This window comes from Psammomys obesus, unplaced genomic scaffold (genome assembly GCF_907164565.1).
Source record: "Psammomys obesus unplaced genomic scaffold, mPsaObe1.curated_primary_1811, whole genome shotgun sequence".
In the NCBI taxonomy this organism is placed as follows: Eukaryota; Metazoa; Chordata; class Mammalia; order Rodentia; family Muridae; genus Psammomys; species Psammomys obesus.
In genome coordinates, this window is record NW_026586662.1 from 9,594,351 (window position 1) to 9,605,916 (window position 11,566).

Sequence of the window (11,566 nt, forward strand, 5' to 3'; positions counted from 1 at the left end):
GGGTGCACCCGCGCGTCGCACGTCGGGCGTTCCGGACTCTGCAGCACAGGCTGCGGCCGTCGGAAGGGCTCTGCTGCCGCCCCGCGAGCCCCCCCACGCCGGTCCTCCGCGCCCTCATTGGCCGCCACTCCTGAGGGGGCGGGGCCTGCCCGGCCTGGCCAATCCGCGCTTGCACCCCTACTTGCCCCGCTGGGGTCTGGCCTCGCGTCTGGGAACATCCAGCCTGCGGACCAGCGAGTCTCTCGGTGCCTCGGAAACGATCTCAACCGTGCCTCCTCGAAATTCACGGACGCATCCAGCTGACGGTGCAGGCTTAAGATCTGAGGCAGGAGGGTCTGCGTACAGTGAATTTAAGGCTTTATAGGAAATAAAAATAAATCGATGAAAGCACTGGAGATAGAGATCAGGGCTGGGGGCCTTGTCTAGGATAGGAGACCCTATGTACCAAATGCCAAATAAAGTGTATATATATATATATATACATATATATATGTATATGTATATATATATATGTATGTATATATATATATATATGTATGTATATATATATATATAATAGAAAGCAAGGCCTGAAGCACACACAAGTCAGCGAGGATTCTGGAGCTAGACACACTTCTTCAGGCCTAGGCTAAACCACAGCATTCCTGCCGCTTGGGATTGGGATCCCCGAATTGCATGAACAGATGGCAAGTCAACCATCAGAGGACACTCAGAATCTTAGCATTGTGCGGGTTGTAGGGACTGAGGAAAAACTGTAGGATCGGGTCCATCCTGGGTTAAATAAATTATATCCAATTCACTATAGGTATTAGGTTCCCTGAAGGAGCCTTAATCCTCCTGCCTTGAGGGCTCAAGTGGTTACATGTGAAGAGCCAAGCTCTGCCGCGCCCTAAAGATGGCGCTGGCTTCCGCCTCTGGTAGGCAAAAGCTCTTGGTAATCAACTCCTTAATTGGTTGTGTATGTGCATCGGGCTCGCTTCCGCAGTTGTGGACTAATCTGCAGGCGCCACGTAGCTTGTCAGGATTGGCTGGCCATAGGCTATTTATTTGGCGGGCTGGGCTTCCCGGGGGTCAGAAGATTGTTCAAGGTTCCTGAAGAAACTGCATTGAGAAGAGTCCAGTGTTGCGTCTTCCTTGCTGGTCGAGGCGGTCGAGACAAGTGGTGGCCCTTACGGGGAATTTCTCTCTCCCATGGAGGACTCAGAACTTTCTGTGGTCAGGGCAGTGCACTGGTAAGTTCCCAGGTAAGGCGGGAATCCGCGACAAAAGCGGGTAATTGCTCTTCTCTGTAGATAAAGAGAGAGCAAAGAAAGTTCGCAGAGCCGCAAACCGAAAATATAAGTTTTTAACAAAACATTGCTGCTTTAGCGATGGGCGCTTCTCAGTCGCACCCAATTTATTTTTTTCTCTTAACGAGCTGCTTTGTTCAAATATTTAAAACTTAAGACACCTTAGAAAGATTTTTACGGGAGTGCGATACCGTTGCACCATGGTTCGCAGTCTCAGGGAATCTTACGGTCTCCTCGTGGGAGAAACTAGGAAGAGATTTAGACTTTGCTTTTGAGCAGGGAACCCTTAAAGGTGGAGTAAGACCTATTTGGAAACTGGTGAGGGGCTGTCTTGAAGACCAGTGATATAGTGAGGCAGTAGAAAATGGACAGGCTGCTTTAGAGATGTTACAGGAGGAAAGATCGGAACAGGCGGCCAGTGAAAAGGGGAGTAAGAATAATAAATTATATCCCAGTCTCGAAGAATTGGACGACTTGGAGTCTACAGACTCAGAGGAAGAACTACAGGCTCTCATAGAGCAGATGGATAGAATAAAGTTACGAAAGAGGGAAATTCCGAGAGGAATGCTGTGAGCTCCCTTCTTGTCAAGCAATGCCATCCGCACCCCTCCCCCCCCCCGCCCTTATACGACAGAAAAGAATGGTGGTTCAGGGCGCTCCTTAGGCAGTGAGGACGGAATTAAGATTAGTTTTCCCAGTTTTCCAAGACCCACAAGGGAATGGATATGAAGAACCTCTGGACTTTAAGGTGATTAAGTCCTTAGCTGAGTCTGTAAGAGCCTCCTTTACCGTGGCACAGCTGGAGGCCTTAAACGGGCATTGCCTGACTCCTAGTGATTGGGGCGGATTAGCTCGAGCTTGCCTCAGCCCAGGCCAGTACTTAGATTGGAGAGCCTTTCTAATTGAGTACGCCACCGAACAAGCTGCAGCTAATCAAGCGGTAGGGAATCCGGCATGGGATAGAGATCTCGGGCAAGGTCGTTTTGCCAATCAGCAGACAGGATACCCAGTGCAAGTTTATGAACAAATCAATAAAATTGGGATAAAGGCGTGGAAATCCCTGCCTAATAGAGGGGAAGTAATCGGAAACCTTACTAAGATCTTACAAGGCCCTATGGAGCCGTTTTCAGACTTTGTTGCTCGTATGGTTGAAGCTGTGGGCAGAATCTTTGGGGACCCAGATACAGCCATGCCTTTGATTAAACAACTTGTCTATGAGCAATGTACCGAAGAATGTAGGGCTGCCGTAACACCTTACAAAGGTAAAGGATTGGAGGCGTGGATGAAGGTCTGCAGAGAACTGGGTGGGTCATTGACTAATGCTGGCCTAGCAGCAGCTGTAGTTCAGCTGACTCGGAATAAAAGAGAAAGTTCAGCTGCTTCGCTTTTTTGCTAGTAATAGAAGTTTAGGAGTAGTTTATTTGCCTTGGGATAGACAGTTAAGTAGTGTACAGGAGAATAGAAGTTTGTTTTTAGAAGGTAGTTTATGTTTTAATAGAGTAAAAAATATTTCTAATAATCTTAAATGCATAGGGTTGTATAATCAGAGTGCTGGATGGTTTCAGTATCCCTTGACTTCTGTTAATAAAACCAATGCCACCTGGATTCAAGGGCATTGGCCACATTCTGTGTCAAAGAGGAATTTGAGTATTCTTGCTCAACCTCGGTGGGCCCCTTATTGTAGGAGTGTTCCTGACAAAACATTTCCCCCTTGGACAGGATGCCAAGCAAGAAAGGCGTCATGGGCAGTACAAGGGTTTTTTACATGAGTATTAGCCATAATGCCACCTTTCCAGGATATAATTGGACATATCAAAATCTCAGGAGCCACTAATCCTTTTGATTTGTGGATCCTGTGTGGGGTCAATAGAAGTTGTACAGATCTTTCACCCTTATTTATGGTTTTAGGAGGTGCTGTGGGAAACGCTAGTTTCGAGTGGGCCACTGAGGATTATTTTGAGAGTTCAGTCAAGGAAATAGAAGGGGGAAAAATGTTAGTTTTGGTCCTACCCCTGTGTGTGTTTGGCCTCCGTTTGGATTGTTAGTAGTTTTAATGACAGTTGGTTGGAGTGTTCTCCTGACAATTGTTTTTATGCGTTGTGTTGGGATGCTAGCTCCTTTCCTTTTGCGGTAGTAACCCGGATGCCCCGATATGTACCCGTACCTGTAGAAGCTTCTAGCCCCATGCAATTGTTTTGACAGAAGAGAGATTTTGGCATTACTGCTGCCATTGTTACAGCCATCACCTTGGCTGCAGTAGGGGCTACTGTGTCTGCGGTAGCACTGTCTGGTACTGTACAGACAGCTGCTGCTTTGAACAATTTATCTGCAAATGTTGCCCTCGCTTTGGATATGCAAACATCCCTTAATGCCCAACTGAAGGGAGGTCTCATGATTGTCAATCAATGCATTGACTTGGTCCAAGAGCAGATAGATACCTTATGGCAGATTGCTCAATTAGGATGTGAATTCAAATATCCAGGGTTGTGAGTGATCTCGATACAGTATCATAATTTTACTCAAGCTGCTAATCTGTCAAGACAATTGTCAAGTTATTTGTTACAGAATTGGTCTGCAGACTTTGAGGACACCCTGAAGAAGCTGCGATTGGCCATAGTCCAAGTGAATTCTACACGTGTGGACCTGTCCCTTGCAACCAGATTAACATCTTGGATTTCCTCCGTTATGAATCATTTGAAGGAGTGGGCGGGTATTGGGGCAGTGTTTGGTCTATTGGTCCTAAGTTCCTTGATATGCTTCTGGTGTTTCTGTCAAATTAGATCCACACAGAGACGGAATGCAGTCATGATTGCACAGGCGTTTGCTGCGGTGGAGTTGGGACAGTCCCCCCAGGCTTGGGTGGCCTCCCTTAAAGCCTAATCATCACATTCAGGGTGCGAGGCTAAGCACTGCACTTGGGATATGCTGTTTGCTGCTAGCAGTCCCCAGGAGAGCATGTCTGATAGCTGCGGGTTGGTGCGTCCTTGTCCCCCGTTATCCCATTACTTCCCGCCTTGGTGAAAATTCGGTGCCGGACGGGTCTAGCACTACCTGGGTGGAGACACCTGGGGAGGGCCTAGACAATGTCCCAGTCTTATACTTCCGAGATCAGACCTCTACTCTCACCTGTCTGTTCTAAAACAAAAAGGGGGAACTGTGGAGAGCCAAGCTCTGCCGAGCCCTAAAGATGGCGCTGGCTTCCGCCTCTGGTAGGCAAAAGCTCTCGGTAATCAACTCATTTGGTTGTGTATGTGCATCGGGCTCGCTTCCGAAGTTGTGGACTAATCTGCAGGCGCCACGTAGCTTGTCAGAAGATTGTTCAAGGTTCCTGAATAAACTGCATTGAGAAGAGTCCAGTGTTGCGTCTTCCTTGCTGGTCGAGGCGGTCGCGACAGTTACAGATGAATTTTATCACACCCAGATGTAGGAAATGTATAGAGTAATCTCTAGGAAAATGTGACTAAAACACTAGTAAAACACCTTGGGATTACACAAAAACATCGAACAAAAATCAAGCGAAATAAGCCAATTATAAAACGTGTGTTGGCTGTTCTTGAGGATTTAAAGTATTTCAAACAGTACAAAACACGTGTGTGGACACCACAAGAGAGCAAGGAGAAGTGAAGAGTAGAGCAACTAACTCTTCAATATCCATGCAGATTCTGGTCCTTAATCTGAAATGGGTGGTTAGTGAGCAGCCTTTGAAAATGATTTTGCTGGTTTTGAGGTGCTAACACCGACAAGGGTTTGTTAGGTAGGCATGATCCTGAGAGGTTTTGTTCAGCAGTTTTCTTGTAATGTCTTTGTCTGGCTTTCAGGTACTCATGCCTCCATAGAACCTCTTCCAGAGACTAGAAGCAGAGAGCATATTTTCTACCTCCTCTGAGAAGGCCAGACTTGCCAACCACAGACACTGAGCTGTTTTGTGCACAGGATATTAAGCAATGACCTCTCTGTCTAGTCTCCACTCTTACAGATGTATTGCTTTGGGGAAATGATTAGTGATGGAAAGGCTGCTGAGTAATTAGAAATCTTAAAAGATTCCCAGTAGGTAGAGGAGGCGAGGAGAGAGGAAATCCAGGTAATAGGATACACACTTTCCCTCCCAGATCTGTGCCACTAAAAAAAAAAGTACCAATTCAATCCATGAAAGAGGGCTTTCATTAAGCTAATACAGAATACTCAAGACTGAAAGACTTTTGGGTCCATCCACCTCCTAATTTACCCCTCCAGTGGAAAGCATGAAGACTGAAAAAGAAGAAAGAAAAGAGTGGCTGGGGGCGCAGAGAGACTCAACTTTAACCTACAGAGTCATCCAGGTTTTCTTTTTTTTTTGGGTGAAAAGTTTGTGCCCACTTTTACTTTGCTCTGACATTCTCAGAGGGGTCAACTGCAGGGATTCCAGCCTCTGTACATGTATGCACGCACACATGCACACAGGTTTGCTCACCACCGGGAACAGGGGAGCTGCCACATTCTTATGTTGTGTCCATGTAGCAATTCCCACAAGTTCCAGCTATTCAGGGGCTGGAGCATGAGACTGCATGTTCAAGGCCAGCCTAGGTAACCTTTGGACAGCCGGTCTCAAAGCGAGAGAGACTGGAGTTGTGGCTCCACGCTAGAGTCCCACAGACAGCAACAGGAAAGCCCAGTGACAAAGCAAGGGCAAAACCTCTTGTAAGGTGGTGTTGAGTTCTTCCTTCTGAAACTGCTTGGGGTCCAAGTGGGTGTGATGCTGAAGACACATTGTGCCACATTGCCTGTCAATTCAGTACACATGTAGGAGGAAAGGGATTGCCCAGCTATGAGCTGTAGTAGCTGTCCAAGGAAAGCCTACGTCTCTCTCTGAATGAAGGTGGACAGACTTAGGCTTAAGACAGTTACAGTGTCCCTGTGTGTACTGCACAGACATGAATGCATTCCTCCCAAGAGTTCTGGGCACATTTCTGAGATCTGAGTGTTATTTCTGAGTACATATAACCTTAACTTCATGAATTTAGTATCTCCCCATTGTTAGACAAACATGGGTTTCTTTGTGCAGCCTTGGCTGTCTTGGAACTAGTCCTATGGATTAGGCTGGCCTTGAACTCCCAGAGACCTGCTTGCCTATGCTTCCCAACTAGTAGGGTTAAAGGCCTTATACCACCACTGCCTGGCTTCTCATTTTCACGAGCTCAGAAAGTCCTTACCTATATGATTATGTATGTCTTAAAAGTTTTTCCCCTACTTTTTCCTCTAGGAGTCTCAGACTTTTAACCATTTGCAGTTTACTTTTATGAACAGTGAGAGAAAGAGATAAGTTTTATCCTTCAATTTGTAGAAATCCAGTTTTCCCAGCACCATTTGTGAAAAAGACTCTTTCTCCAATGGGTATTTTTTGGCATGTCTGTCGAGAATCAGATGGATGTAGCCATCTGCTAGTCTCTACCATCCATCTCCATCTCTGTTTTCGTGCCAGCTCTGTGCTGGCTCAGTGTGGCACTATAGTATAACTTGAAATCAGGTATGGCGATAGATAGCCCTTTTGTTTACATTTTGTGTTATTGGTCTAAGACTTCAGCACTGTACTGAAGATGAGTGGACACTTTCCTTTTCTTGATTTCAGTGGAAATTCTTAGACTTTTCCCTAATAGAATATAATGCTGGTTATAAGATCTGTTACATAGAGCCTTCAGTATATTGACATGTGTGTCTTCTACCAAGTTTTTTCTTTCTTTCTTTTTTCCTTTTTCTTCCTTCTCTTTCTTTGTTTTTTTTGTTTGTTTTGTTTGTTTGTTTGTTTGTTTTTCAAGGCAGGGTTTCTCTGTGTAACAGTTCCAGCTGTCCTGGAATTTGCTTTGTAGATCAGGCTGGCCTCAAACTCACAGAGATCCACCTGCCTCTGCCTCCCAAGTGCCAGGACTAAAGGCGTGCGCCACCACTGCCCCAGCTTCTGTTTGGTTGTATATGTATGGGTGTGTTGCCTTTGTGTGTCTGTCCAACCATGTATGTGCACTCTACTAGATCCCTTGGACTGGAGTTAGAGAAGGTCTGTCACCACGTACCGTTCTGAGAGTTGATCCCTGTCCTCTAGAAGAGCAGGTAATGCTCCTAGTACTGGGCCTTCTTCTCTTCTATCCCTCTCTATCAAGTTTCTTCAGAATATTTATCATGAAGGAATATTGAAATTTACTAAAAGACTTTCCTGAGGTATAGGTGTGTGTGTGTGTGTGTGTGTGCATGTAAAATTCTGTGCATATATGTGTGGGTGGGTGGCTATATGCATGTCATGGGTATGTCGAGATCAGAGCACAACTTTTGGGACCAGGTGCTGGTGGTGCATGCCTTTAATCTCAATACTGGGGAGGCAGAAGCAGGCAGATCTCCGTCTACAAATCAAGCTCCAGAACAGCCAGGGACACACAGAAAAACGCTGTCTCAAAACAAACAAACAGAACCGAAAACAACATTTAGGAGTATGTATTGTCTTTGCACTGTATGTTCTAGGGATCAGATTGAGGTTGTCTGGCTTGGGTAGGAAGTGCTTTTATCCACTGAACCAATGACGATTTACTACTGCTCTCATCTAGTTGGTGTTCTAAATGGCAATGGCTTTTAACATCTAGATTAATGTCACTGTCCCTCATTTAGAAATTTTTTTTTTCTGCAATAATTTCACTGGAAACATTTCTGTGCTTTTAGAAAAAAAATTCTTCAGTATTCTTTTATGCCCATGGTTTTTAGATTTGGTCTTTGCTCACTGTCCCTGATGTCTGCTGCCTTCTCAAAGTGATGGGCAGGGATGAGCCACTCTGGCCCCCAATCTCCACTGGAGGAAGGAGAGAGGATTGTAACTTTCTTGGCTGGAGTACTCACTAGGGCCTCAGGCATGAGCCTCCCTAGCTATGAAGAGTTTGCTGAGGCATTAGGTGATGGAGTCTCTCCAGTAGAATATACCCATGCTCACCAAGACAATGGGTATAACTGAACATTGTGGTTAGGCATCCCTAACCCTTGTAAGTGGGTTGTACTGGAACCACATGGAGTAGGGTCTCCATCAGGTTGAAGGAGGAGCCAGAGCATGCTTGTATCATGGACTAAGCAAAGCCAGGACTATGGTTTCCTATGTATGCAGGCTTTGCCTGTCCATTTGGGAAGGAAGAAAGCTTCATGGGCATGCCGACCACATTGGTGGGATAGACTATGGGTCTATGACCTAGCCTCAGCATGCAGAGCCCTTACTAGGGTTATTGGCTAAGCAGGAGCTTTGGTAGGTACCTAGTCTGTGTTGGGGCAATGGGTGGGGCCGGCACCTCCCAAGCAAGCTCTGGTCATTAGGGTCACAGATGATGACAAGGGCTCCCAGTCACCACAGAGGTGAAGATGGGACTGCAACCTCCCAGAAACAGAGTACTCACCATATTATGGGCTGGTCTGCGGCCATCAGAGACTCTTAGCTCCTCTTGATTCAGTTCTTGGAGCTAGATCCTGTGGGGCAGTTGGTAGTCCTAGAGGGATGAGTGTGGATGAGGCCTCACAGGTGACTTAGTTCTCAGAAGTACAAATGGGGAAGGCTAATAATTTGGGGGCACTCAATACTCAAGAAGGGTGACTTTTTGACAAAGCCAAGGGCAGTGAATGTGGTGGTTTGAATGAGAATGGCCCCTATAGGCTCATATATTTGAATACTTGGTGTCCAGTTGGTGGAACTATTTGAAAAGGATTAGGAGGCATGGCTTTATTTGAGAAGGTGTGTCACTGGGGCAGGCTTTGAGGTTCCAAAAGACTAGGTTGTTCCCAGTTAGCTCTCTCTGTTTCCTGTTTTCTGGCCATGATATGAGTTCTCAGCTCCTGTTCTAGTGTTGTGTCTGCCTGCCTCCTGCCATGCTTTCTGCCGTGATGGCCATGGACTCATCCTCTGCATGGGTAAGCCCCCAGTAAACCCTTCTATTATTTCCCTTGGTACTATCTCTACTCACCTTAAGAGATCTTCACATAAGCATGACTCTAAATCAGGGGCTTCATATAAAGTACTCAGAACTAGGGCAGAAGTGGGGAAGAGAGTCAAGTTAGAGAGGTGCTTTTGTTCAAATATGTCATAGTGTTGGCTACTTCTTGAAAGGACCCTAGGCAGAGGAGATCTAACTGACTCTGGTCACTAAGCTTTTTGTGTTCACTGCTCCTCGCCCCTCAGCTACCCACCAGCAGCAGCCTTGAGAAAAGGACTGAATCACACGAATAATGAAGACTCAACTGTTTTGTTGTTGTTGTTTTTTGGCTCTGTCGTCTGATTATCATTATCTTCCATGTTGTGTCTGTATGATAAGGCTTTCGATAGAGAAAGTGGGGAAATTTTTCATGGGGAAAGTGATAACTCACGAGGTACATAAAATTGCTGCATATGAGGATACCTAGGACACTCAGGACTGAGGGTGGGGAATTTCTTTAGGTAAACTCCTTTGGATAGTCTGGCTCATGATTCAAGCTCAAGAGCAGGTTAGCAGGGCATGAGATCTCTAACCCTCCGTAGACTACACAGAGCCAACAGATAGGGTGAGGAGCAGGAGAAACAGGGTGGAGAAGCTTCAGGGTAAAGGGTGGTCAGGAGAAGCATGATTGGAGTTGTGTTGGGGCATAGATGGTTCCTGGGTCTCTGTGGGACACCCTCCTCAAGAAAGCAAAAGCCCCCAAGTTAACAGAGGGCAATCTCAATGTGTTCTATCTACAAATATGGCCCTTGAACAGTAGGCCTAAACTCAGCTGCACAGTAGGTGAATTCAAGAGAGGAGACACACTTTGGTAAGCTTGGGCCCTTGTCCTTCTGAAATGCTCCAGGGAAAAGACATTTGGAAGAAACAGACTCCTCCGATTATAAACTAACGTGTTCCCCAAAGGTGAGACATGTCTGAACCATCCTGTAACACAGGGAGTCCCAGAACAGTTAGAGGACACACAGACCATGTGCAGACCTGAAATGGTGATACAATGAGACAAATCAAGAAAGCAGAGTTCAGACACGGGTGTTAGACCAACATGAGACAGAGCATAGGAGAGTACCCAACATGCCTGTGCCCTTAGGCTTAAGAACATGGAAAGTGTTTTTTTTTTTTTTTTTTTTTTAAGAACTGCCAAACCCACTCTCTGTTTTAAACTGAGAGTGTCTGAGACAGGGCCAAAGCTGAGCCTAAGAGTCTAGGTACCTCCTCATACACTAGATCCTATAGGCTACAAGATAGACCTTGGGCTTCTACCCTCCCTTCCCTCATGAACCCTGCAAGTCAGCCCAGGGTTAGAAACACAGGATGCAAATGCGCTGACAGTCAAATATCTATCTTCTGCCCCTGTCCTTACCTACCCACTGAGCATGTCCCAAGTAGAAGGTACAATCTGACAAAACAACCTTGGAACACAATTACCTACCAAGATTCTCAGTGCTTGTCAGGCTTTCTAGTTCCCATTCCTCCGATTGCTTCACTTCTGCAAGAAAGTCAATAGAGACAGTGGCCCTTCCCCCTGCCCCCACTCCTGCCTACAGCGGCCTGTGATGCCACGTGGCATCACACCAGAGCAACTGCGTTTTTCCTTTTGGTTCATAGACTTCATGAGCCATGCAATCTCCTGCAAGGGCCCAACTGAACAGCCAGTTCATCATCCACCCTGGGGTTACCTTCCCAAGGGGGACGAAGGAGGGAAGAGAGGCCCATGAAAAAGAGAGCGTGCGTGAGGATCTGCCGTAAGAACTGCGCCTCCAGGCTTGTGTCGGTGCCATAAAGAACTGTGCCCTGTAGGTGATCCATACTGTGTCAAGAACCCCAAATGACCACAACACTTCATGGGCACCATTCCAAGGAGAGTATGACAAAAGGCTTGTTCCAAGGCAATGGCAGAGGCAGGAAGAAGTGGGGGTTTTGGCAAAGTCATCTTGAGATGGCAGCCAGAAGCAAAGCCGCTCAAGGCCGCAGGCAGCACTGCTGGTCGTCATTATGTTACTGAAAGAACTGCGCCCACACCTGCTCATCCACCGCCTGACCCCATAGAGACCTTTCCTAGTCTTTCATCCACTCAAGAAGAAGGGTGGCCCGAGTGTGGCTGGGATCCTCTGCCAATGTCTACCGCGGGGATGATGCTCTACTTACCCGGAACTTCCTCATCACTGTCTATGCTGATGATTTCCCAGTCACCAGCTTGGGCGACGCCTGGAAGGAAAGCAGAAGAAAGTGGTTCACCTGTTCCTGCCCACACCAGCCGAAGCTGCAGGGGCTCGTTGGGGTCTTCAAGTTCCCACCAAACTTCTCAAA